Source organism: Thunnus maccoyii, chromosome 17 (genome assembly GCF_910596095.1).
Source record: "Thunnus maccoyii chromosome 17, fThuMac1.1, whole genome shotgun sequence".
NCBI lineage: Eukaryota > Metazoa > Chordata > Actinopteri > Scombriformes > Scombridae > Thunnus > Thunnus maccoyii.
The window spans coordinates 7,705,346-7,730,100 of NC_056549.1; the positions used below are offsets into that span (position 1 = coordinate 7,705,346).

At 40.8% G+C, this 24,755-nt stretch overlaps 1 protein-coding gene across 3 annotated transcripts in view; it reads right to left on the reverse strand.

The window, feature by feature from the left end:
* The window catches only part of disp1 (dispatched homolog 1 (Drosophila)), a 92,292-nt gene that overhangs the window by 59,027 nt on the left and 8,510 nt on the right, over positions 1 to 24,755 (reverse strand). For all 3 annotated transcript variants that reach the window (XM_042390231.1, XM_042390232.1, XM_042390233.1), the window contains exon 3: positions 5,124 to 5,201. The gene's annotated coding sequence lies outside the window, so the exon portion shown is untranslated. The remainder of the gene's footprint in view (positions 1 to 5,123; positions 5,202 to 24,755) is intronic.

Genomic DNA, 24,755 nt, shown 5'->3' on the forward strand with positions numbered 1-24,755 from the left:
CATCCTCTCCAACTGTATCATTGTCTGGTTTGGGAACTTCAGCATTGGTGACCAGAAATCCCTACAGCGGATAGTGAGGACAGCTGAGAGGATCATTGAAACCTCCCTAACACCAGTCACAGAACCCTACCAAAGACAGTGTACCCGCCGTGCAACTTCAAGACTCAAGCAACAGCTTCTTCCCTCAGGCAGTCAGGCTCCTTAACTTCCTGCTGCCTCTTCTCCGCCCCCCAGTGCTGAACCCCCCCCCCTCCACTTTGTTCAGTTTATGCCTCTATGTTTTATGTTGTGTATTTTATGTCTTGTACTGTCTACCTCTTTAACTGTTGCACCATAGGCTCCTGGGAAACGATATTTCATCCCAAATGCCTACTTGTATATGCATGGGTTGACAATAATGAGAGTCTGAGGCTGAGTGGTGTTTTCCCAACGCCTCCCTAACAATCACATCAAGAAACACAACAGATTATTAGAATAAACATATCGTAAACTTTAATGAAAACATCATCCCGAGCCATTGCAGTTGAAGCTTCTAATGAAGCAAACGGCATGCGATTGTCTGTCAACATGAGGTTTTTGGACATGAAACGGCTGCCAGAGGCGTCTTCAGACAGACGTACTGTGGTATAGATAAACATCCTCAAACCGTTCATTAGGCTAATAAAGCCTGGTGGATAACCTGAGGCCTTGGATGGTGGAGCAGCAGTCGTTTACAACTCTCCACGATCAAAGTTAAGGAGGCTATGTTTTGTGTGTGTGTGCGTTGGAGAGGGAGGCACAATGAGCTGGCAGCCAGGCTCAGCCCAAATGTACAGTCAGCCTAGTAATCATGGGTTCCCATGCATGAGACAGTCAACACAGCTGCTGGCGGAGAATAGGGAGGGTGGATCAGTCGCTCGTTATTGCTATACTTGTTTGAGTCAGCGAGCTCAGAACCATTAGTATAAATCATGAAATCCGTCCTAAATGCTTTTCACTTTCTGTCTAGCCGCCTTCCTGTGGGTTTGTCGATCAATCAATCTGGGTGCCTCTCATCTTCTCTATGTTTGTCTCCCTCCAAAAGCCAATCATGATTGGTTACCTGCTGAGACCACCAACTCTGCCCTCCCCTTTACTGTTTCTTTGGAAGTATCTTTAAACATTGTTTTAACACACTAAGTGAGCAGTGAGCATGAATAAAACTTAAAAAGGTAGAAGATGGAAAGCTGAAAAGCTCAGAGAAAAGAAGTTGAACCCGTGAGAAATAGAAGCAACCAAATGCTTTTGTAAGTATTTTGTATAAGTAAGTATTTTATGTGAGTAAAGTGTGATATATTTGCCCCCCCTTCTTTCTAAGAGGCTGCCCTTGTCAAGCTCAGCAGGCAAGACATTGTGGACAGTGGAGGGTCATCAGCTTATATGGTTCACCTATAAAAGCTGGCCCATGTCCTCTCTCTCTCTTCACCTTCCTTTGCATTTGCACATTCAACACCTCAGCTGGTGTTGTGACACTTGTGACAGCTGGTCTGATTTTTATCTCCAGTCCACCCCTGAAGGTACAGCCTGACTGATATTGGATTTTTGAGGCCGATATTAACAATATTTGAGTTTTTAAACAACAATATATCGGCCATTTTTAAAATTATAAACATGTAATATAAACATTTTTGATAAGGAACCCCTTCATATGGTTATTAAGGAATTGTGACTGAGATATATACTGAGCACATTTTATATCTGAAAAGTAACCTTGGTTGACAAATGATGTAATGGTGTCACTGTTTCTAAACAGCTTCAAACATGTCTTTATCCTTTCTGTACTGCAATTATTTGTTACTAATCAGCCAGTTTGTATGCTGATACTGACACATTTGCAATAAGATAATACTATTCTGATATATTGATTGACTTATTGGTTGGGCTCTGGTTGCAGTTAGCGTTTAACCAGCATGAGGAGCATTTCTAGAAGATATTTGTAGACTTTTTATTCCCTGGTGACCCCTCAAGGAGATGCTTATACATACAAGACAGGATGCACAAATCCAACTTTTTGCTCCCACTACAGATTCCCATACCTCAATTCAGGTTTTCTGCCGATACCGAATATCGATACCAGTGATACCAGCATCCACTTTTCCTAAATTTAAAAATCTGTCTCACTGCATTGAACTTTTTGGAATCATCTTTATGTAAAGTAACATGAGACCACAGGACGGCGTGGCACTACGAGCGGGCGGCCCACCGTGACTGAATGAATGTATAATCAATGACAGAAACACTGAATTTCAAACTGACATCGCCAAAGACACTGTTTTCAATGTGGATCGGTCCCATCAAGCACCGATAAAAGGTCAGTATCGGTGCCGATACAGCGTCACGTCCCTACGAGTTGACTTCTACTAATCCCCACTAACGCTAGTAGAATTTGTTGAAAACCTTTATTTTTAGTTTTTACCAAGTACCTCAAATTACTTCCCTCGTGTAACCACCACTATAATTTTGGTCTACTTGATTATGACCACAATTTCCTCTAGGAAATGATGACACTCGAACAGTAGAACACATGCAGAGGAAAAATGATTCAAGTTAAGTCTAAATACAGCCAATATTTCAGCAAAACCTGCAGAGCACCGCATGTCATCCAAAAAATTAAATAATTAACCATTATTATTTGCAGATTTCCACTCTGTGGCCTGGCTTGAATGGAGTTAGCCCTGGACTAAGGTCAGTGTTTACTTCCTCCAGGGCTCTAAAAAGCTTTTCAAAGCCTCTGAAGTCTAGCTATTAGAGGGAGAGTCCAAGCAGCTGCAGGCAGGAGAAGCTGGGCTGGGCAGCGCTGAAGCCTCCAGTCCAGCACAATCAACAACAGACGCAGTCCATGTTACAAAGCAGCCACAGCTGCTCTTTTAGCTGTGCTCCAAATTCACCCATGATTACACACACACACACACACACACACACACACACACACACACACACACACACACACACAATAATAAATGAATCCATGCACGCACACATGACGGAGTGAAGCCTTTGCACATGTACGCTCGCAAACATATACACATGTTGCTGAAGAAATACAGTAAATGCACCAATTTTATGCATAGGCGCAAACACAAACACACACATAACTGTTTGTCTTTGCTACATTTGAACATGACAAGGCAGCCAATGTGAAGGAATGAGGAGAGAGGACAGACTGGCGTCCAACTTGAACCTGCCAAGATTCTGAACAGAGAGAGCTGTTGGCTGACTGACACGGCCCTGAAAGCCTTTCAGCAGGTCAGGGCAAAGCGAACCAGAAAGACAGATTGAGTGAGTGTGAGAGAGAGATGTGTGTGTGTGTGTGTGTGTGTGTGTGTGTGTGTGTGTGTGTGTGTGAGTGTGTGTGTGGGTGCGCTCGTGACTACCTGTACATGCAAGACTGCACTGAGCTTAAATTTATACTTCAGCATGAAGTCATGTGTTGGAAGAGGCAAAAGGAACAGAGTTCACCCTGAACTGTTGATAATATTTTTCTTGGTGGGGATAATTTGTGAACAGTCATACACCATCACACATTGCAGTAACCACAAATCATCCGACAAGCATGTTTTTGTGAAAGGGGTAGAATTAAATGATTTAAATCCAAAACACGTCGGCGTTAAAAAGTGGTTAAGAGACATATGTATGTTTTTCTACTTCTTCCTGTAATATGAATCCATCTCAAAAGGTCTGTGAGGGCGCTGTGAGCTGCGAGCTGTAGGTAAACACCTTTAGCTTATTCACTGACCCAGTTGTAGCGAGGTGAAGAACAAACATCCTCACCTTTTACCAGAGGCTTGTCTGGACTCGCCAGACAGAGGCACGGTGGAAAAAAAAAAAGAAAAGACCAGCCCAGGAACGGGAGTTTTACCGCTCCGTAGTTCCTTACTCTCTTACATGCTTTCATTATTAGGCTGTTTGTGATTAAGAGACAGTGATTAAGGGATACTGTCTTTTCCGTCAGCCACCCTGATTGTAAGTTAGTCCATACATCACTGAACCAAAAGGAAGGAGGATTTTACATTGGGTTTACAACAGTAGGTTTCTTCAAAGGCTTTTTCATAACATTACATCAGACAAACATCAAAAATCAAGACATAATGAGTAATTACAGTGAATTAAAAATTAAACAAATTAGAAGCCTTAGTTTAGCCTTGGGTTACAGCTTAGTTGTGGATAATGATATCCAAGGCTAAGGTCCAAATATGGGTTACAAAAGACGTAAAAGCTGTTTTCAATGCAACGCCTGCGAAGTCACACGCTGTGCATAGATAATCCATCATCCATCAAGTCGGCCATTCAAAGTCAACAGCCATCAAGATGATAACAAATTCTCTTTCACTATGTATTAGTACAGAAAGTGGCCTTCTCTTAGCTGCACTCATAAAGCAACAAGTAACAAAATAACTCAGACTAGGGTTGCACCATTTACTGAAATAATTCCATTCAGTCAAATTTTTATTTTTACATGACATATAAAAAGGTCATGAAAACTGCGGTATTACAACATTCACAAATAATATGTTTGTTGAGAGGTGAAGTCATGGGAGTCGACTGAACAGTGTGTGGATTCTACTATGTTTAGTCTGTTCCTGCTATGTAGACAGCTAGCTAACGCTAACTAGTCAGCTGTCTGCAGTCATCGGGCTAATGTCAAAAAAAACACAAACAGCAGGAGCAGATTAATTAGTGATCGGACTCCACTTTTTCCCCTGTCTGTGCTGAAAGGTATTATTAAACTGGATGTCTGTGCTTCGTTGAAGCATCTGGTAGTGACAGTCCATAGCCGTATGCGATAAACCAGATTTTTTAATATGCATGATGATGACAGCCTTGCAGGTGGTGCAGGTCTTTTATTATTCTTGCCCAACTGTTTTGCAGGCGTAGGTCTATAAATGTGATTATTTTTCTGCATTTTGCCTTTAAAATTGTCTTTACAAAAACATGTTTCTCTACCTGATTATTATTTCCTTTCTCTTTATGCCTGTTTTCATAAAGCACCATGCTGCTGCAAAACAGGGCATTATTGTAGTATTGAAGAGGTGCAAGTTAGGTGGGAAAGTCAACTATTTGGTGGAAACCATACTCATGTTTGAATCAAGTGTTGCAAGTCTTACCTTTGGGATGACAATGGACCATGCTTTGCATCTATTCATGCGTTCAGACTCTTAAACTCCTCACAGGAACAGATAAATCTGCAGAGAGACACAATAATATTTATCAGACACAGGTGCTTTTATTAAGCATCATTACAATCACATTTAGGACCAAAAAATGGATGAATGTGGAAGTCTAAAATGACTTACAACACTACAAAATATAGGTGAAAACACTAAGATACTATAGCATTTTTCAATTCTGATACCAGGCTCAAACCTGCTCACCACTTCATGCACAATGTCATCAGAAACCATTAAATGTCAATGTCTCTCCTTTGTTTAACAAAGACTTCAACTGGAGCAACAGACCAGCAGCGCTGCCACAAGAATGTGGAAAACAAGACTTCTACAATGGCTGCATCTGTACCTAGGAAAAAACTTAGAGCTAACTTTCCATGAAAATCTTTTGGAAACAAGCAATTCACTGCTTGCCAGCTACAGAGACTGGCCTGCAAAAGAAGTGATGGAGGAAAAAAATGTTTTAATTGGCAGAGAGGACAAGAAACAGACAGAGAATGCGTTCACAAGGAGTTCCTGGAGACAGACCACAGTGCTTTGTGGCTGCAATGCACATATACAAAACAACACCACCAAAACCCAGACCAACACACACACACACACACACATATTCACTAAACCTGCAAGTCTTTTCCTCTACCCCCTCTATTTAAACACGCTGACCCTGCAGCTGAAAGGTCACGCCACTGCCAGGTCCCCTCAGTCCGTTAATAAGGTCTGAGGAGGTCACTTAATGGTGAAGATTACACACACTGACAGAACTACACCCAGTCATACACTTTTTACACCTGTGAAGACATTCCTTTGCAGACTGTAAATCGTATTTTCACTAGCTAAAGCTGATTATACCCAAATTACAGCCACATGATTGAGTCGAGTCTAGGATAGGGGAGGGGATAGAAGAGGTGATGATTTGACAGGTAAAGAGAAGAGGAGATGAGAAGGTTTGATAGGAAGTGAAAGAACTAGGAGACCGTATCCCCTTGCCTGTGACGCCAGCACAGGAAGGGACAGGTAGCATAATAACAAAGTTATGATATGTCCTTGAGTATGTCGGACGGCTCTGCAGAACAGAAGGCCATTCAAAACCAACATATGGTCCACATCACCAATTACCAAGGTGTGCGTCGATAGGGAGAAGATGAAGAGAGTGGTAGCCACGGAGGGAGTTTAAATATGGACAGATGAGGAGACGAGGGACTTTTAGCCAATTTAGAGTAACGACCTCAGGTCAAAGGGACCTATTTAACCCAGCATAATGGCTTAAAGTTCCTCCCTAGCCTCCCTGTCTGAAACAGTGGAAGTGCAGACAACTAAATTATTCAAACCAAAAAAATAAAAGCATTCTCACTCAGGCAACATGATATTGAGACCTGCCTTGGGAGAAAAAAACTGCTCAAATCTTCCCAATTTTTGCTTCTTGGCATGTACAAGGCAAGAATGCAAGAATGTAATGCAAGCTTGTACCAAAATGACTTTTTAAAATCAATAACATGTTCCCAGTTTTGTTTTGTTTTTTTGAGATACGGCTTTTTGTTCTACACATATTAATTGTCTACTATGTGTCCCATGTGGTCTGCATTACAAGAAAAGGAAAGGAATGTTATTAATTTTTGATGAAGAAATAAATTAGGTTTTACATCTAAGATACAAGAAAACAATATTGATTAGCCTTGCCTAATCAACAGCTAGGCAAACATACTTGTCTTCCAAGACAGTTGATGTGTGGGTTTGATTTAAAATCTGAATGTTGTTTTTTTTTTTTAAGATAATTCTTTAAGGAACTTTTTGTCTTTATTGGACAGTTACTGGGAAGAGGCTGACAAGAAACAAAGAGAGAGAAAGATGGATATGCCGTGCAACAAAGGTCCCTTTTCGCACTCAAATCAGGGATGTTGCGGATATGTGGCGTGCTCAATAACCATTTGGCTACCAGGGTGTTCCATTTGAATGGTTTCTTACAGAAAAAAATATCAGTATGTTGGGTAGAGTACATGGGATAAAGTGCTGCTTGCAGTGGAGAATAGACAAAGCAGGAACTTAAGGTTAAGGTTTGAAAACAAGGAGGAATTCTGCAAGTACATACTAAGAGTGCTACTCTGGATTACTCAATTATTATTAAATCGATTGTTGCAGGCAGCTCTACTGTGAACATGTGACAATAGTGTGTTGGAGTGAAAACCCCCAGGCCTCCATGCTGAGTTCCAGGAAGACCAGGGTTGACCCTTATTAATTCGCATACAACCATCTCACGGACAATTCCCATCTACCCCAGGTCACTGGTAGGGCCCAGGCCAAGCATGCATGCACCAATTAATCCAATGGCTTGAGTAACAGTCTGCTCTCATTTCCAAAAAAAAGTCACTCAAATTCTGGGAATACAAATCCAGACAATCTACCTCCAAATACAACACACCCTTCAAAAGTTTAAGCAGTAAGCCAGGGACTTTGGAAACAGCACCGTTCCAGCGAGAGAGATCATCGAAAATTCAAGTCATCGGTTTGACGATAAGAGGGTTAAGCTAAATGGAACTACTCCTCAAATTCCTACCTTTTCCAAAATACTAAAAACCTTCCCTTTGAGCCTGTGAAGACACAAACAATCTGTTGACTCAGTGGCAGAATCCTTTCCCCTAAGCCACTATTTGCTTTTGCGGCAATGACACAAGGGGAGGAATTTGAGCAATGCCTGTGTATCAGAGACTCATTTCCTCCAAGTGAGAGCCATCTCCAGACAGACAAGACAGCACTGAAGTCTGGTTTAGTCCTGTGCCTCTGGCTGCAGGTCAGCCAGTGTCCTGCAGACAGGTTACACGCTGCTCTTCCTATGTCAAGGGGCTCACTGTCATACATAGACATACATTCACATTTAAAGACTGTACACGTACTTGCAGGGTTTACATAGGAGCAACCAAACTCTGCGCAACTATTAACATTTTCTAACCATTTATTCTTAGAACAAGTAGCAAACATGTAACAGCATGAAGCATTCATACACGGGAACACTTTCAATCAGTCATGAAACTATATTTTCCAATGACCTCATCAGACTCAACAAGGGATTAGGCCCATCTCTCATCACTTGTTTGGTTTGTGTGAGTCAAGAGTGGCACCCAATCATTGGCTATCAGGACGATACAATCATCTGAAGTTGTTCTGTACGAAGACATTGATCATCTTTAAGCGCACCCTAATCCCCGTTCTTTGATTGTTTTCAAAGATTATTTTGTGTTGTGCTTCGAAGAAATGACTACCAGCCTATAGGATTCCAGAGGGCTTACTGTCTGATTCTGTACAAATGGAAGTCTCTTCCAATTGTAAGGGATCAAAGTAGCCTCATAACTGCACCTCTTTCAAGTAGAAAATGAAAAGCGTGAAAAGCCAGAGCACGCTCTCTCTGCGATGGGATCAACTCAGACTCAAGCTGCCTTGAGAAAACTTTGCTTGTTCAATAGAGGATCAATGCCAAGAATTATTGTGGCACTTTGCCTTATTTTCTTCTCTTTCTCTCACTCACCCTGATATTTTCCGCTGGTGGGTCAACTTTAAGTCATGAATTTAAATGCCAGTAAAATTCTATGTGTGGTTTAAAAAGCATTGATGGATGCCCCTTTTTCTCAAGGAAGAAATGGAATGGGCTACGCAAGCAGATTAGCAATCTTTGCACTTTATGGATACCGGCCAAGAAATATCTACCCACTCCTCTTTCCACTTGTGTCTTATTTCAGCTGTTCGATTTCATGCCAGATATGTAAATTGCTTCTGAAAGTCGCACAGGAGCTCATACGGGACGGATCGGTGTTTTAAAGGCAACAACAAAAAAAAAAAAATGAAGCAAGTATCAGATAACATAGGGATATCGACATGGGAGATCTCCAGTGATGAAAGCAGTGATGTAGTGAGAGAGCGCTGCAAAAGACAACAGCAAGACCAAAACAGGCTATGGTAGTGTGGACTAAAGAAATTAAAGGATCGCAGGATAGGGGGCTGAGGGTTAAATGGGATAAATGAAATTCTGAGTAAAGTCAGCCCTCAGAGTTAATCCCATTACAAACTATACAAGCCGCCTGACTGCATCTACCTTTACAGACTTTTGGAATACTTTGACCAAAGTGCTTGCGGTAAAAAAAAAAAAAAGAAAAAAAAAAGAGATGAATACCCACATGCGCAGGCAAGTGTACATCCACCAGCACACACCTGTCTCCTCATTTTTGTGTGGGTGGATCACTCACTCCAGTGCTACTAAAACAAGTTTTTATCTTTCCCAGATAAAGAAAGCAAAGATCACAAAAGAGCTGGGTCTTTGGAAATTGGGCACAAGGTAAGCTTCAAAGAGGAGTCTACTAGGACCACTTGTCTGAAGAGTTAACCACAAGGAAATGTGTCATTGTAATTATCCATGAATTAATTATTAACATTAAAACTATTTGCAAAGCTTACCTGAAATCACCTAAACCTAAATCAAGTTTAAGACAGCAGCGTGTTCTCAAAGACGACATAGAATCTGTGAAGTTCGAAGAAACGCAGCGCCCTGACACCTGAGGAGGATCAGTCAAGGAGATTTGCCTTTGGTTCGTATTTCTGTTTTTCCAGTGAAATGACAAATGGGCGTCAGAGCAGGACGGAGCACACAAGACAGGCAGCCTTGCAGCTGTTCCTGTGTGCCTTAGTGCCGTCACTGTTTGTGTTCCCAGGAGAGGCGGACAAAGCACTTCCAGGTCGCCCACTAACCTGCCTTCTCATTACCAAAGGTCATCCTGCTGAACACAAGGCTGACCTCTCATGCCAAAGGTTACTTGGAGAGAAGAGGAGGATGGGGACAAGGAGGGAGGGGGGGGGGGGGGCAGGATTAGGAGGAAAGAGGGGAGTGGTGGGGAAGGTGAGTGAGAGATAAGACTCCGAACACTCCTTGATTCTCATTCCTCACTTTTATTTAACCTCATCATCCATCTCGAGACTTCTTGGACTCAAACTGTTGTGTCACATAAATAATCTTGAATGTCTTCCCTCCTTGAGGCACTTCTTAAGGGCAAAACCTGCAAATAATCAGACTAAAATTCTCCAAATAAGGCCACTAGGTTACATTTAAGGCTCTCATGTGAGGGTTTTCTTCTGTTGTTGCCTCCTATTTCCAGGTTAAGTGTTTGGCATTTGGCACAGGACAGGGTGAATGCCTATAGATGGCATTGCTCTTAGATCACAGCAAGCTCATTAGCTCTGGCCCGCTGTTGCGTTCACTCAAACCAGACCAAAGATGTGATAGGGGGGAAATTCAAAGAGGGTAGGGGGAGGAAGAGGGGAGAGGGAACAGATATGTTTCCTTGGATAAGGCAGAGCCTAATAATGACTTCCTGTATTTAGCCTGGAAAACAAAACTGAGAGGCACCGTGGACGATGGTGAGAACACGAGTGAATTCCTTCGATACAATGTAATCCATCTCTAAGGTTATGTACAGTAGACATGCGGATGATGGGGTTGGGTGTTTTTTGGGAGGTTACAACATCTGGATCTTGTAGTACATGCCTCTGGAGTTTCTGTCTCCCTCTGACTCAATTGAGCAAGAACCCTCTCTTGGTGTATCCACGCTGCCCCCCTCCCCCCTCTCTTGTTTGCTTCTTCCTCCTTCCCTCCATCCTCCATCCTTTTCCCCTCTCCTTCAGGGCCATGTGAAAACTCCCAATTACCAGAAACATGAGAAGTGCTAACTGTTGGACATGAACTTGGAATATGCAAAACACAGGAGCCCTTAACAAGGGCCATGCTGAAATGTGATTGAATGCGTCAGCAGGTCGTAAAAAGGCCCCCTCAAGATCAATGTAATTATGAAAGCTTTACGCGGAGGACTTTCCGGACTGGGCAGTGACCAGTGACAGGAGGAGGAGGTGGAGGGTGCTGCCAGCATTATATTCCACCAACAGAACCCCCATTTAACCCAACAAGTGGAGAACAAGCAAGGTCTTCCAGCTGCCTTCCATCAGCCACTATAATAGAGGAGGGAAAAGAAAGACGGGACGAAAGAAAAGAGGTTTGTAACACCTGCAGCAGGGTGCCAGCAAACATTCCTTGGTCCTCCGGCCCCTTGGTGATGCACTCTATAAATCCTTGTGATTAGCTACAGTAGCGGGCCTAAGTGCCACTTAAATCAAACCCCAAAGGGGAAGTTGTTGTGACCTCCAAGCTTTGGAAATGTGATTTAGGCCCAAGTGATCATTACAAAAACAAAGCTAGTCCTGTTTCCTTCCTAAAGAGAGGATGGAAGGAGGAAGGGTGTGATGGAAGTGTATGAGAAGGAGAAGTAAGTGTGACAGCAGGTTTGCAATAATAAGTTATTTGAAGGATTTATGAGAATCAAGAGAAATAATTCCCTGTTTATTAAGTATTAAGTGTATTAAGTAACTTTCAACTAATAGTGAGTCTATTATGTTTCTAGTACATAGTATTCTGGGAAGACTACACACCAAAACAAGACACAGATGTGCATATAGGAGCTAAGCCAATGTTTTCATACAGTTAATGTTAAAAATGTATAGCTTGTAGTCTACTTTATCTCCAAAATCAAAATCAGCACCTGTCCATTTATCATGTTTTCAAAGCTTCTCCAACTGGACAGCATTTCCCAAAAGTGACAGCAAAGATGGGAAAGCGGGTCATAAGTTTAAATCAGACTCAAAGCTATGTCACTGAGGAATTCACTGATCCATGCCGGGGTAATCACAACATTAATCTGAACCACAGTTAGTCAATAAATGAGAATGTGATTGACCCCCAAAACCCAAAAACAAAAAAAATCCACAAATCACAATAAAGTCCACCTAAATGAAGCAACAGGCCTGACTACAGCACAGCGTCTCCAGAGGTCTATAAACCTGCTGTGCTTACGGTAACAGAGGGGATGGCACAGCTCAGGTCAGACCTGCCAGAGAATTGCTGACAGCTGATACAGACCAGACCCGACTGCACTCTGGAACTTGTAAGAGCGCAACCAGTATTTCTACATACAATCTGTCAGTGGGATTATACTCCAACATCAATAACCAAATACTACTACTACTACTAGACTCTTGTAAATAATGACTGGGATTTGGTAAGATTAAACAAAAAGTATAAAGAAACATTAATCCAATATTGTGAAAATGTGTATTTCTTATCCTGTGTCCTGACAATACATAGAAACCATATGATAGTTATGAAGCAGCACATTTCTCATGTCTGTCTACATTTTCATGACTAGTCAAGAAGACTTCTTTGGGGCCACTGAGCTGCTATCAGAGCTTTTAGACTCTTACCTTGTATCCCAGTTACAACATAGTAATTGAAGAGATGTTTTCAGAGCTAAGAGACAGAAATACAGTATAAAATCCTTGAAAACTCACTTTTTTACTAGCTTTTAGTTCAGATTTCAAATCTGAAATTGGAATTAGCATTTAAATCTGACACATTAGATCTAAAACAAGTGAATTAATTGATTAATTGTTCAACAGAAATTCAATCTGCAACAATATTTAATTGTTTAATCCATCTAACATGCAAAATCCCCAACCATTCTCTGGTTGCAACTGAGGATTTGCTTCTTTTCTCTTATCTTATATCAAGTCAAGTCAATTTTATTTATATAGCGCCAACACCCAACAGAAGTTATCTCAGTGAGCAGGTCTAGGCCGTACTCTTTAATTTACAGAGACCCAGGATTCCCCCATGTGCAAGCACTTGGCGACATCAGCAAGGAAAAACTCCCCTGATTATATCTCCTTATAAGTTAATATAAGTGTAAACTGAATAACCTTGGAGTTTGGACTGTTCCTTAAACAAAACAAGATATCTGAAGGCATCATTTTGGAATGTGGGAAACTGTGATTTACATATTTTAGCCAACTAAATGCACTGCTAACATTACTACATAGTGTATACTTCTATGTATTAGTTTATAGTAAGGAATTGGACCGCTCTTGGTGACATGGTGGGCAGCCATTGATTCACATTCATATGAGTCCATTTTACATGTATGCTGTCATCTGTTTTCTTTTTTATTTTCTTGGGAAAGTCTTGGGGGGAAAATGAAAAGGTGAAGTTCTAGCATATTGTACGTTGTCAGCTGTGGACAAGTTGTTCAGAAACACATACCTACTGTGCATATGCCAGAAAGAAACACCAAGACCAACAGTTAAATGAAATCATCACAAAGAGCACACAAAAAAAAAAGTCTGACATCATCAAGCTTCAACCCTTCATCTCAAATATACCAAAAGACACAGCTGAAAGAACAGAAACCGTGTGATCACACACACAAAAAAAAGGAGAGGCACCCAAGGACAGATACATACAATCATGCATTCATTCACACACACACACCTACAGTCGAACACTTTACTCTTGGGTTGGCCTTGACTGCTGAGGATATCCTGCGCTGGCAGTTACAGACCATCAAGAGTAAAGTCTAGAGAGAGAAAGTAGTCTCAATATGTGAACGCACTGAAAAGCCAGACATCCGAGTTTTCCACCGGCACTTAAACGCAACATGTGTTTGTGGATCGGAGGCTGTGAAAAGAGTCTGAAAACTCCAAACACAAATGTAACTTAATCCACACATTCAACAATCTAAATATGTGCAAAAACACTTCATTTTTAGACATATATATGCACAGGATGATTTATGAACTTGAAGTTTGGAAATATATTTGTATGATGCTGACAGTTATTCCAGTTGGGTCGTATTTGTAAAATTGTTTTACATTTGTTCAAATTGGTTGGTATACGTTTGTGGGGTGGAAAATGCATTTGCGAACACCATGAATTACTCACAAATCATCAATACATTTGTAAATCTTTTTATTGGAGGATCATAAAACACACATTTGTCCCCCAGTACTGAGACTAATTTCTCTCCATAAAAGTCCTACAGGGTGACGTAAGACTTGGAAATCCTTGCCAAGAGTAGCGTGTAGGGCTGCGACTAACGATCATATTTTCATAGTTAAGTCTATAAAATGTCAGAAAAGGGTAAAAAACTCTTGATCACTGTTTCCCAAAGCCCAAGATGACGTCCTCAAATGTCCTCAAACCAAAGATATTCAGTTTACTGTCCCAGCGGACTAAAAAAAACAGAAAATATTCACATTCAAGAAGCTGGAGTCAAAGAATTTGGACTTTTTTTTCTTAAAAAATGACTTCAAATGATAAATCGATTATTAAAAAAGTTGGTGATAAATTAAACAGTTTCACAGCTAATTGATTAATTGACTAATCATTGCAGCTCTAGTTGTGTTCATTCATTTGTGTGTGTATAGGCTCTCATATCTTCAGAGAGGGGGGGGTATCTGGCTTCAAGCCCTGTGTTCTACAAGGCTTTTGTGTCTAAATAAGACTGGAAACAAATGACTAAGTCCACTGGAAACACACAAAGCCCTTATTATATGGAGTAAGATTGGTCTAATTTACTTAAAATTGGCAATGTGCAATTATGCTACATATTCCACTGAGTAAGACACATTAAACACTAATATAATAAGTGATAATTTGTGATGTCTTTACATAAAACAGCCAGTTTCGCTACTCTAAAATCCCACTGTGTTCCAACCATCTTATGTCTGGTAGGTCTGTACATAATAAAAACTCTAGCACACAGGAAATTACACATTTTATGTTTCCAGTAAAAGTAGTTTGTTTGGAATAAATATAACTAGCAGAGAAATCACCATGAAAGATAAGTACCACCTACAAAAAAACACACTAATGGACACACTGTTTGACTCCAAAGTGATCTCTGGGAAACGAAGTGCAAAAATTACACAGCGGCTCTTACTGCCAAACATTGCCATGTCTGGAAAAAATGTAATAAAATCCATGTTGATAACATACATCGCCTCTGTCTGCCACGACTTCAACCCAAAAACTGGTATCTACAGTAGTACAGCTTCCTATGCTTCTGACTAGCTTCTTCACCAGTGAATCAAAGCTGTAGTTAATTCAAATTTGTTCCAGTAGGGAAAAAAAAACACAACACCATAGTTGACAAATTCATCCAAAACTAACCAAGAATCAGAAACCGAATTCATTTAAGCTGAAAATTGTAAAAATATGTTTTCTCTACAGTGTAATTTTAAGCTTTCGCTCACAATTAGCACAATCGGGCGTCCTCATTACCGTCTCACATGACTTAAATTACATTACTTAAGTAGATATAAATACATTTTTGCCAGGTATTTAGTTAATTTATATCATCTTTGGCAGGAATTCAGTTATCATGAATCAAATAACCTAAATATTTAGGTTATATTAACACACATTTTGTGCACATTTGAGTAGTTTATGCAATGTAAAGTATTTTTAATCAAAGTTTTCTTACTTTAAATCTACTGAGTAATATTTCGTGTCACTTTGTTGAATTCATTTAAGCTGAAAATTGTAAAATCGGTTTTCTCTACAGTGTAATTTCAAGCTTTCACTAGAATCTAAAGCTGTGATTGGATGTGACTTAAAGAAATGCCCCTTGAGCGTCCTCATTACCGTCTCACATGACTTCAATTACATTACTTAAGTAGATCTAAATACATTTTTGCCAGATATTTAGTTAATCTATATAATTTTTGACAGGAATTCAGTTATGAATCAAATAACCTAAATATTTATATAAAGTGTTTTATAAAGTATTTTAATCAAAGTTTTCTTACTGTAAATCTACTAAGTAATATTTCGTGTCACTTTATCGCCATAGTAATTTTCCAATGCAGTTGTTCATCCTTTGTACTTATGATTCACCCGGTGAGAGTTTCATGCCCATTCAAGCCATTCAAGAATGAATGGGACCTTACTTGCGGAACGAGCGCTCCTCTCACTTCAAAACTCTGTAGCATTTTCTTTCTCTGTAGTTGCTCTTGCAGCTTGTCTAGGCATGCTTTAAAAAACACATTTTAGCACATTAATTAAAACACAAAGTGAGTCTTGCGCTCATTTTCCACAGTAAAATAGCTGGTACATGTTATATGTTTTACCTGCATGAGCTAAAGCATCATAGATTCAGTATGTACATGTAAAGCAGAACTTACTGTACTGGTAGAATTTGCTTTGTTATTCATTTATACCCTGAAAGTATGATTGTAAGACTTGTTTTGCCATGCCATGAGAAAAATGTACTGCACATTTCCAACCAATGAAGCAAACAGGCAGCTGACGAAGGCAACAAACTGTATCTGGACTTGAACTGACAGTATCTGAACTATGTCCAGAATAAAGGCCAGGAAAAAAAAACAAAAAAACCCTTACAGTTGAAAATGTTAGGAAAAATGTTTAAATAATGAATGGGGAGGAAGAGAATGTGAAAAAATATGGAAACTGCAATAAAAAAGAAAGCATGAATGCTACAAGAAATAGAAAAGAGTGCCTTAATTGTCAGAAAAGTGGTGCTCAGTTGTGCTTGGAGTTCAAGCCTGTGTTAAAAGCAGCTCCCAACATCCTGCCTCTACCCAGCGTAATCATGCAGTACGGACCACAGAGACCATATAGTGGGGATTGAGGGGTTGCCAACACCCCAGCGAGTGCCATTAGTAAATATACTGGAACACAGAAGCCAGGCACGCAGCTTTGCCAGAACCCTCAGCTCCCACAGCCGCTAGCCTGAGATTGGCCAGGGTCACATGCAGCCACTCAGAGCTCTGCTCGGCTCATAGAGCTGCTGCGTCCACCAGGAATCCAAAACAAAATGAGCATTAGTGAAACACTGTACTAAAAACAGAGAGCTTTGAAGTACTGTTCCCCTCATGGGTTCCTATTCAACCTACTCCACACACACACGCACGCATACACACACCCCTCCTCCCGCGCTTCAAAAGACGCTGCCAAAGAAAATGCAAGCCAAATGTTGCCGTTCACTTATGTTGACATGTAAGGGTGTGCATTTGTGTGTGTACATGCATGCCTGAGTGTGTATGCGTTCATGTACCATATGTGATTGTTTGCATGCAGGTGTGTCTGTACAGCTTTATCAAACTGGCATGCGGTGGAGCGAACATGCTTTTTGTCAATTTTAATCCGCATGGAAGACAGGAAACTCTCTGGCTGAAAAAGAAAAATATCTACTTCTCAATAGTAGGCTAAAAAAGCAAATGGTAAAACAAAAACAGACACGAAACTTAATCTTAACAAAATTAAACACGCTGTTAAATCTCTACTTAAACAATGAAGTAAATTGAACGAAAACAGCAGCACTTTTCTGAGGATGCAGAGAAAGAGACCGAAAAAAAAGAGAAAGAGGGACAGAGAGGCAGAAAGGGAAGGAAGAAAGACAAAGAAAGGGTTAGAAGAGGGAGGAGAGGTAAAAGGAGAAAGATAGAAATGGGGTGAGGAATAGAGAACAGGGCAAAAGAGAGACATAAGGTGATCTTATCAAGAGGGTGGATGAGGAGGACGTATAAGGCAGAGAGTGATAGAGAGAATACTGGGAAAAAGGAGGGAGGAGAAAGAGTGAGGCAGAGAGAGAGAGATGAAGAGACAAAGAGGGAGGGAGGCTTGGCAGCAGCTCTACAGTCAGCCTTTTGGTGCAATTTATGGATTGACTCATGCTACACAAAGGTCTTGGTCAAGTGAAACAAAAGAAATAGATTAGACTGACCCTCTGGCACAGCCCTCCTCCTCTTTTTTCTCTATCTATCCATCCACCTCTGTATTGTGACCCAAACAACAGGCCCTCCAGGGTCAGTGGCTTGGGCCCAGGCCAAGATTGCTCTCTTCTCCCCCCCCCACCCTTTCCTTCATCCCTCCTTGGGAGCACCTTCCCACCCTCGCAAGCCCTCTCTGGTTTGTGTCAGTCTAATGAACGTTCTCTTAACCGTTCTTACGGCGAGAAGGCAGATGGAACTCTGGGACGATTTACAGCACACACACAGACAGAAAATAAAGGGAGGGAATAGGGCAGTGGAGTTGCAAAAGGGAGTACGAAATGCACTCTCGAAATGTTCTTCTGGCCGGCGAGCCCAAAATATGCCTTACATTTGCACATTTTTCCAATTTATCTCTTATTGAATTAAGGCTTCAGACTCCTGGACGCCTTTCAGGAGAATATAACAGAAGAAGAGAGAGAGAGACAGCGAGCGAGAGATACGCATGTCAGAGGAAGACGGATTTCTCTTGAAATTGCTTCATTGTGAGGATGATAGGTTGCGCGCATATTCTACTCTGAAGATCCAATTGCTCAGAGACCCCATTAAATCTTCACGCTTCATGATTACATACCTGACTACCTAACAAAGTGATAAACTCCATTCAATAGGAAATGTTTTACTCATATTGTACAAAAGTTACATTTTGTTTCTATGAGGTAATTATCACGCAAGGTTAAAATGTATGTATATAATTAAGATCCGGCCTAAGTGTAGCAGCTGATGCATAGAGCCCTAGACGGAGGGCTTCGCTAAGTGATGCGTTCTTGTTCCTGGAGAAGTATTATATCAAGCACAAGGTCTCCTTATTAAGTGTCATGAATTTCAACAGCTTTCCTGTGGAAGTATCGCCATGGAACAACCATCGAGACAGTTCATGGCCAACCACTTGTCGAATGTACCAATGTTCCGGCGGTGATGAAAGAAGCCAGAGGAGGAAAAGGGGTTTGTGCTCTGTAGGGGTTTGGATAAGCCAGTTCTCCATCTGTGATCATTAAAGTCCGGTTTTCATCCGTGCTGCCTCTCAGCTCTGTCGCAGGGGCACATTCTCAGGTATTACGGGTCTCTACGGTGTCCTCGAGTAGCCAAATTGAACCGAGGAACTCAGAGTAAAGGGTTTTAGTCAAATAATGCAGACATTGTGCAAGGAGACTGAGTAATCACACCAGTTTCATAGAGAAGGTCAGCAGGGAACTGACATTTTTAGGATAGAGAGACTTTCACAGAGTAAATGTCAAAATATCATTTCTGCAGTTTTCCAAAACACTATGTCATAGTGCCTCCAGGCCCAATGAGCTGAAAAGTGCACACATTCATGTCTATTTGACCTCTCAAATTCCTAATGGTCTCTTGGCGACAGTGTTTTAATCCAACAAACATGTCTTCCCTCTAGTATTTACCAATATGGGTGGTAACACATGATACAGATGAGTCACACACTCAAGTTTTTTCCTTTAACTGCTTGGGTTTCATATTTTGGTGACTTGCCATGAGGTTAACTGCACAGTCAGGTGCGTGTCAGTAATGATTAGGCAGTGTGGTGTAATTGGGTGTAAAATATTAGGGGAATTTAAACTTGTCTTTTCCATCAGCTTAGAGAAGGTCAACGGTGCACGGTGTGAGGAGCAGCTGCGTGCTTTGCCATTTTTTGTGGTTTTGCCAAGCAATGCACACTTCAGCACATTTTTTTTTTGCAAGTTATAATCCTTTTTATGGATGATGTTGACTAATTTGACATATGAAAAAGTGTGGGTCCAGTTGTCACTCAACAGTAGTGTCAGTCTGGTCCATGACAGTGGGAGTTCTGGAGAAAGGACATCCTATATACTGTACTTGTTACGGAGTGACTGATCAGTGGTTTGACTGTCCCTTTGCATCTGCATCAACTCTGGTTCCTAATATCATTGAACCATTCACACAGTGGGTAGCAGATATCCCAGTACAAGAGAAAAACAGAGATATATTATGTCTTCCTTGGGCTAATTAAGTCTAGTGTGATTTCTTATACATTTTTTGTGGCAGAACAAGTTCACAGAGCACCGTAGTGTGGAGCATAATGCATTTTAAAGGGAAATAAATGTGAAATGTTTTGAGTGACTAATAATAATACCAGCCCCTAGCAGATTTAATGATATGCTTGCGTAATGCCATACAACTGCCAACTGCTCCACATGTGTGGTGCATGCTTCTGGACACAGTATTATTTAAAAAAAAAAAAAAATCAGTTAACTATTAATAGCTGTTAATGCAAGAATACAACACCGGAATTCAGATTCCTTTTTCCTCAGACTGGAGGATGAAGGAGCCCAGGAAAAGGCATTATTGCCCACAAGATATATTGATACGAAAGCCTTATATTTTGTTCCTTGACAGACATTAAACATGCCCTCTAAAACATGAACCATCTCCTATAGTGCTTTCTCATGCAGAAGCAGATTAACAGATGCTTAGGCAAGGTCTGGCCCGCATGGTCATACCAAGAATAAAGAATTGGCAAAGAAGCCTCATTTAGTTGAACTGTTCTTACTCAACAACTTAAAGGACCCATGTGTAAGATTTGGTGGCATCTAGATGTGACACTCACCTACAACAATGAGATCTGTGCGCAGCCATGACTGGATGTAATCCTTGAACGCAGGTGTGACGACAGGCGAAACAAGCAGCCCCCACCAGCCAATCAGATGTAAGTTGAGTCAGACGCCTTCTCAGGCAGCCCAAGACACAAATAGAATTAATAAAAAATAAAAACTTCCCGATTTTCTATTTTTCTTTTTTCCACTTTTCTATCCAACATTCCACAAATAGAAAATCTGAAAAACAATCTGACGAATGAAAAATAAAGTTTTAGAGAACTGAATTCAATTTTCCAATTTTCTATTTTTTATATGGAAAATTGAACTGATAAGCATTACACGGATCTTCTCTGTACCTATTTTTGGGTCCGCTGGCAGGATTGATTCATCAATACGATCACAGTCTGACAGACAGGACATAAATCCAACTGTACATGCCATCTTCAACTTAAAAAGTATCAAAGCAACCAGTAAAACATGTCATCACTTGATTGATGCCAGTGTTCAGAGAAGCAGAGAAGATATGAATTCTGTCACATCTTTCTCTTACTCTGTTTCCTCTTTTTCTGCCTCTCTTTATATCATTTGAACTGGCTCTACTTCGTTCTATGTGATGTAAAACTGTATAAAATCCAACAGGAAATTACTTCCATCATCAATAAAATGAAAAGAGACAACAGAATAAAAGAATAAAAGCTCACTTCATCCTTTTTTTAGAGTAAACCAGGGCTAAGTAAAGGCGTGTGTCCATATAGTGTTTTTCTCTGGCAGAAAAGTGCTGGGATTAAGCACTTGTTCGCTGCACGTGGGTTTTGTTTCTATAAAATCCACTCTTCTTCTCTTTCTCAGCCTTTCTTTCTTTCCTGTTCTTGTCCCTCCGGTATTTATATTTTTATTGGCAACATTCCCCTATAATTGGATAAGTGACAATATGTAAAAGGAAGCAGATTGACATTAGCTAGGTAGCTAACTTAACGCTATGTTAACAGAGGGTTGGCGGGGCCCCGTTCATTCCTATGAAAGTTGCACAGTATTGCATTCATTCAAAAAAGCCACTTCCTGAAAACATACTGCGCACGCTCTATGGGCCCAATGTGCCTATGGAGCATGCTCACTAGAGACTTCCGCCGGTCGGGACAGCTAACGTCCGGTTTAGCCCTCCAGCTAACTTGACTGGGGATGAAACGATTCAATTTTGCGGCTTTTCTTTTGATCAAATTCTGATAGTGATACAAGTCGTTTCGCAGGGGTTGTGATGCTCAAAAAAAATGTATCTGCTGATTTACAGACGTCTCTTTCACAATGTAAGTATAGGGAAAAGTCTTTTTGGGCTCAATAGCATCACATGACTTTGTAATTACACGGTTCGGCCACTATGTCAAATTGGCTTCAAAGCCTGGCTTTGTTCCTGAGGGCTTGAATCTCTTCCATTTTCTTGGTAACCAGGGTGAGGAGTCCGTCCCCATCTAATATATGATTGGTTGAGGAGCAACAATGACGACACCAGCTCCTTTCTGAAAAGTTTAGAGATTTTCAACTAGAAGTGCTATAAAAAACCAAGTGAAAAAAGATGCCGGCACTCAGAAAAAAAAACCCTTTATGGACACAAGCCCTAAAGTGAGTGAGACAACGTGTGCTGGAAATCAGAGGCTAAGTGTTGAGAGTCGCGGGACTCTCGGCGAATTACATATTCCATATGTCCGGCATTACTCAACATTGGCTCGCACCAGTTCCTATGGGGGTGAGCCCTTTCAACCATTCAACACTAATGGGCTAACAGAAAGCAAGCATCTTTATTATATCATCTTTGTAGTGTGAGAAACAGGAAGGTGGCGGTCAACAAGACCACAAGAGAGACATAGAAAAGGGTGAGGAGATGGAAAAACAGTGCTGGCAGAGGTGGGGATGATTCAACAGTGATGAAAAGCAGACAATCAAGATCTCTGTTCCTTTGTCTGCTAATTATGCATGACACACTCACAACTGGAATTTGTCCATGATATTGTTGTTTATGGTGACACATTGGGGTTTTTTTTTTCTCTCCATTCAAGGTGAAGGTGACATTTCCATCTCTATTGCCCGGAAGAGCCAAAGTCTGCCAATCCATTAACTATCCACCCCTGACTGCCAATGCCAAACATGAATGGCAATGATATTACTTGAAGATGAGATGGCAGGAGTTGACAGAGGGAGCGATAAACAGAACGCCCCTTGTAAAGTAGATTGAGGTGGCTTATCTGAGTAATTGAATAGCTTTACCTCTGCCTTACAATGGTACGTGACATGACATGACTTACAAGTTTGGACACAGTGACGTCCTTTAGACGTACGTGTCTGTAGAACAGGATAGAATCATTACTGGTTTATAGCGTTTATACTTATAGATGATACCTAGATTTATTTCATCAGTTCATGCAGCCATGTTTAGGTTTTAACAGACTATTCTTTCACTCGCAGTTTAGCAGTTTTGACTTTAACATTAATGATACTTTACACAAAACATGAAGCAACTTTTTAATTTGATTTTAATTGTATTACAGTGTTAAATACTACTGCAAATGTGGTTACTGAATGAAGCATTGATTCCAAATAAACTTCTGCATCATTAATAAGAACAGAAAAATGCAGTGACTAGTAGGGCTGCAACGAGTGACTTCACTGAATTAATTGTTTAATCCATGAAATATTGAAAAATAGTGAAAAAATGGCATTCACAATTTCTTGTTTTGTCTGACTAAGAGCCAAAAGTGTTAAGAAATTAAATTTCCTGTGATATATGACAAGCTAAGACAGTAAATCATCACATTTGAGATGCTGCTGCTCTTGGCATTTTTATTTCAAAAAAGACTGATATGATTACTCAAACAAAATAGTTGCTAACTAATTTTCTGTCCATCAGCTAATCAATTAATTGACTAATCGTTGCAGCTCTAGTGACCAGCCAAAGTTTCGGTCCTTAGACCTTCATCATGTAGAGTTACATTGAATTTTAACAGATGAAAGTTACCTGAGGATCAAATGTTAATAAATTAAACGACCACCATAGTGGCATCTAGCTGTGAGGTTGCAGATTGCAATCAAATGAATACAACTACCCTTCCCCCTCCAAGCATGTAGGAGAACCTAGGGTGGCTGCGAAACTCGTGAAAAATGCTAAAGGCCCTCTCTAGAGCCAGTGTTTGGTTTGTCCATTCTGGGCTACTGTAGAAACATGGCATTGCAACTTGGCGGGCTCCATGGAAAAGGACCCGCTCCCTATGTAGATATAAAGGGCTCATTCTAAGGTAACGAACACACAACGATTCTTAGTTTCAGGTGATTATACACTAATTAAAACATACTTATGAATATTCCATTTCTGCCAAGTCCGTTCCACTAGATGCCATGAAATTCTACACTCTGCACCTTTAAGTGTAAGTCAATAACAGTTTGCAGGATTCTTTGGTTTCTTTAAATTTACAGAAGAAAAATGATGCTTTTGGCAACATATTTGGAGTACTGTATGGATAGAGCAATACTTTTAAAGAAGATGAGACAAGATTCTTAGCTCCTTCTAACATTTGTACCAATGATATATGATAAAACAGTATAGTTCTTTCTGATCCTTGGTTCAATGTGCATTCTGGATGCACAGTGCACTCGCTACACACTACTCATAGAGTGCTTGACTGCAGTTTGCTCCCTACACCTTGGTTTACTAAATGAGCACCCCAAGGGTAGCAGTCAGGGTGCGATATTCACTACACTCTGTACCTCGTGATGGCAACATCAGCCCTCTATGTTGCCTCAACAAGCTTTCCATTTATTAAAACCTTAAGCTCCGTTTACAGGCCTCAGTGAGGGAGCATTAGGTTGGTCCAGGGGTAACTGAGCCCCTGAACTGGGAGGCGTATGAGCCAAATATGATTCGACAAGGCCCAGAGCTCCAGGGTCAGGCCGCGGCAAGGAACATGTGTCCCTGGGAGGGAAGGCCTTGTTGCTCCCTCAGCCAGTCAACATTCCCCAGTTTGTGCAACAAATCCTAATGAGGCTGCTCTCTGTGGGGGGAACGAGGGCCCTGTCTTTGGGGATTTGTCTGAAGAGCTAAACAACCAAGGAAAGATGCAGTGAAGCAACCCACTCGGTAAAACGCTCACTCTCTCTCTCACACACACACACATACAAGACTGATGAAGTGAAGGGAGACAAACAGTGTTCTCCAGGCAGAGGCAAGGGCTTAAAAATGTGTTCACTTGAAGAATCAAGGCATGAAATATTAACCAGCAAGTCCAGGCTGATATGCAAGTAATGGCTCATGACAAAATATCTATTTGGTTAAGCTACTGGGAGTAGGTTAGGTAAGCACAAG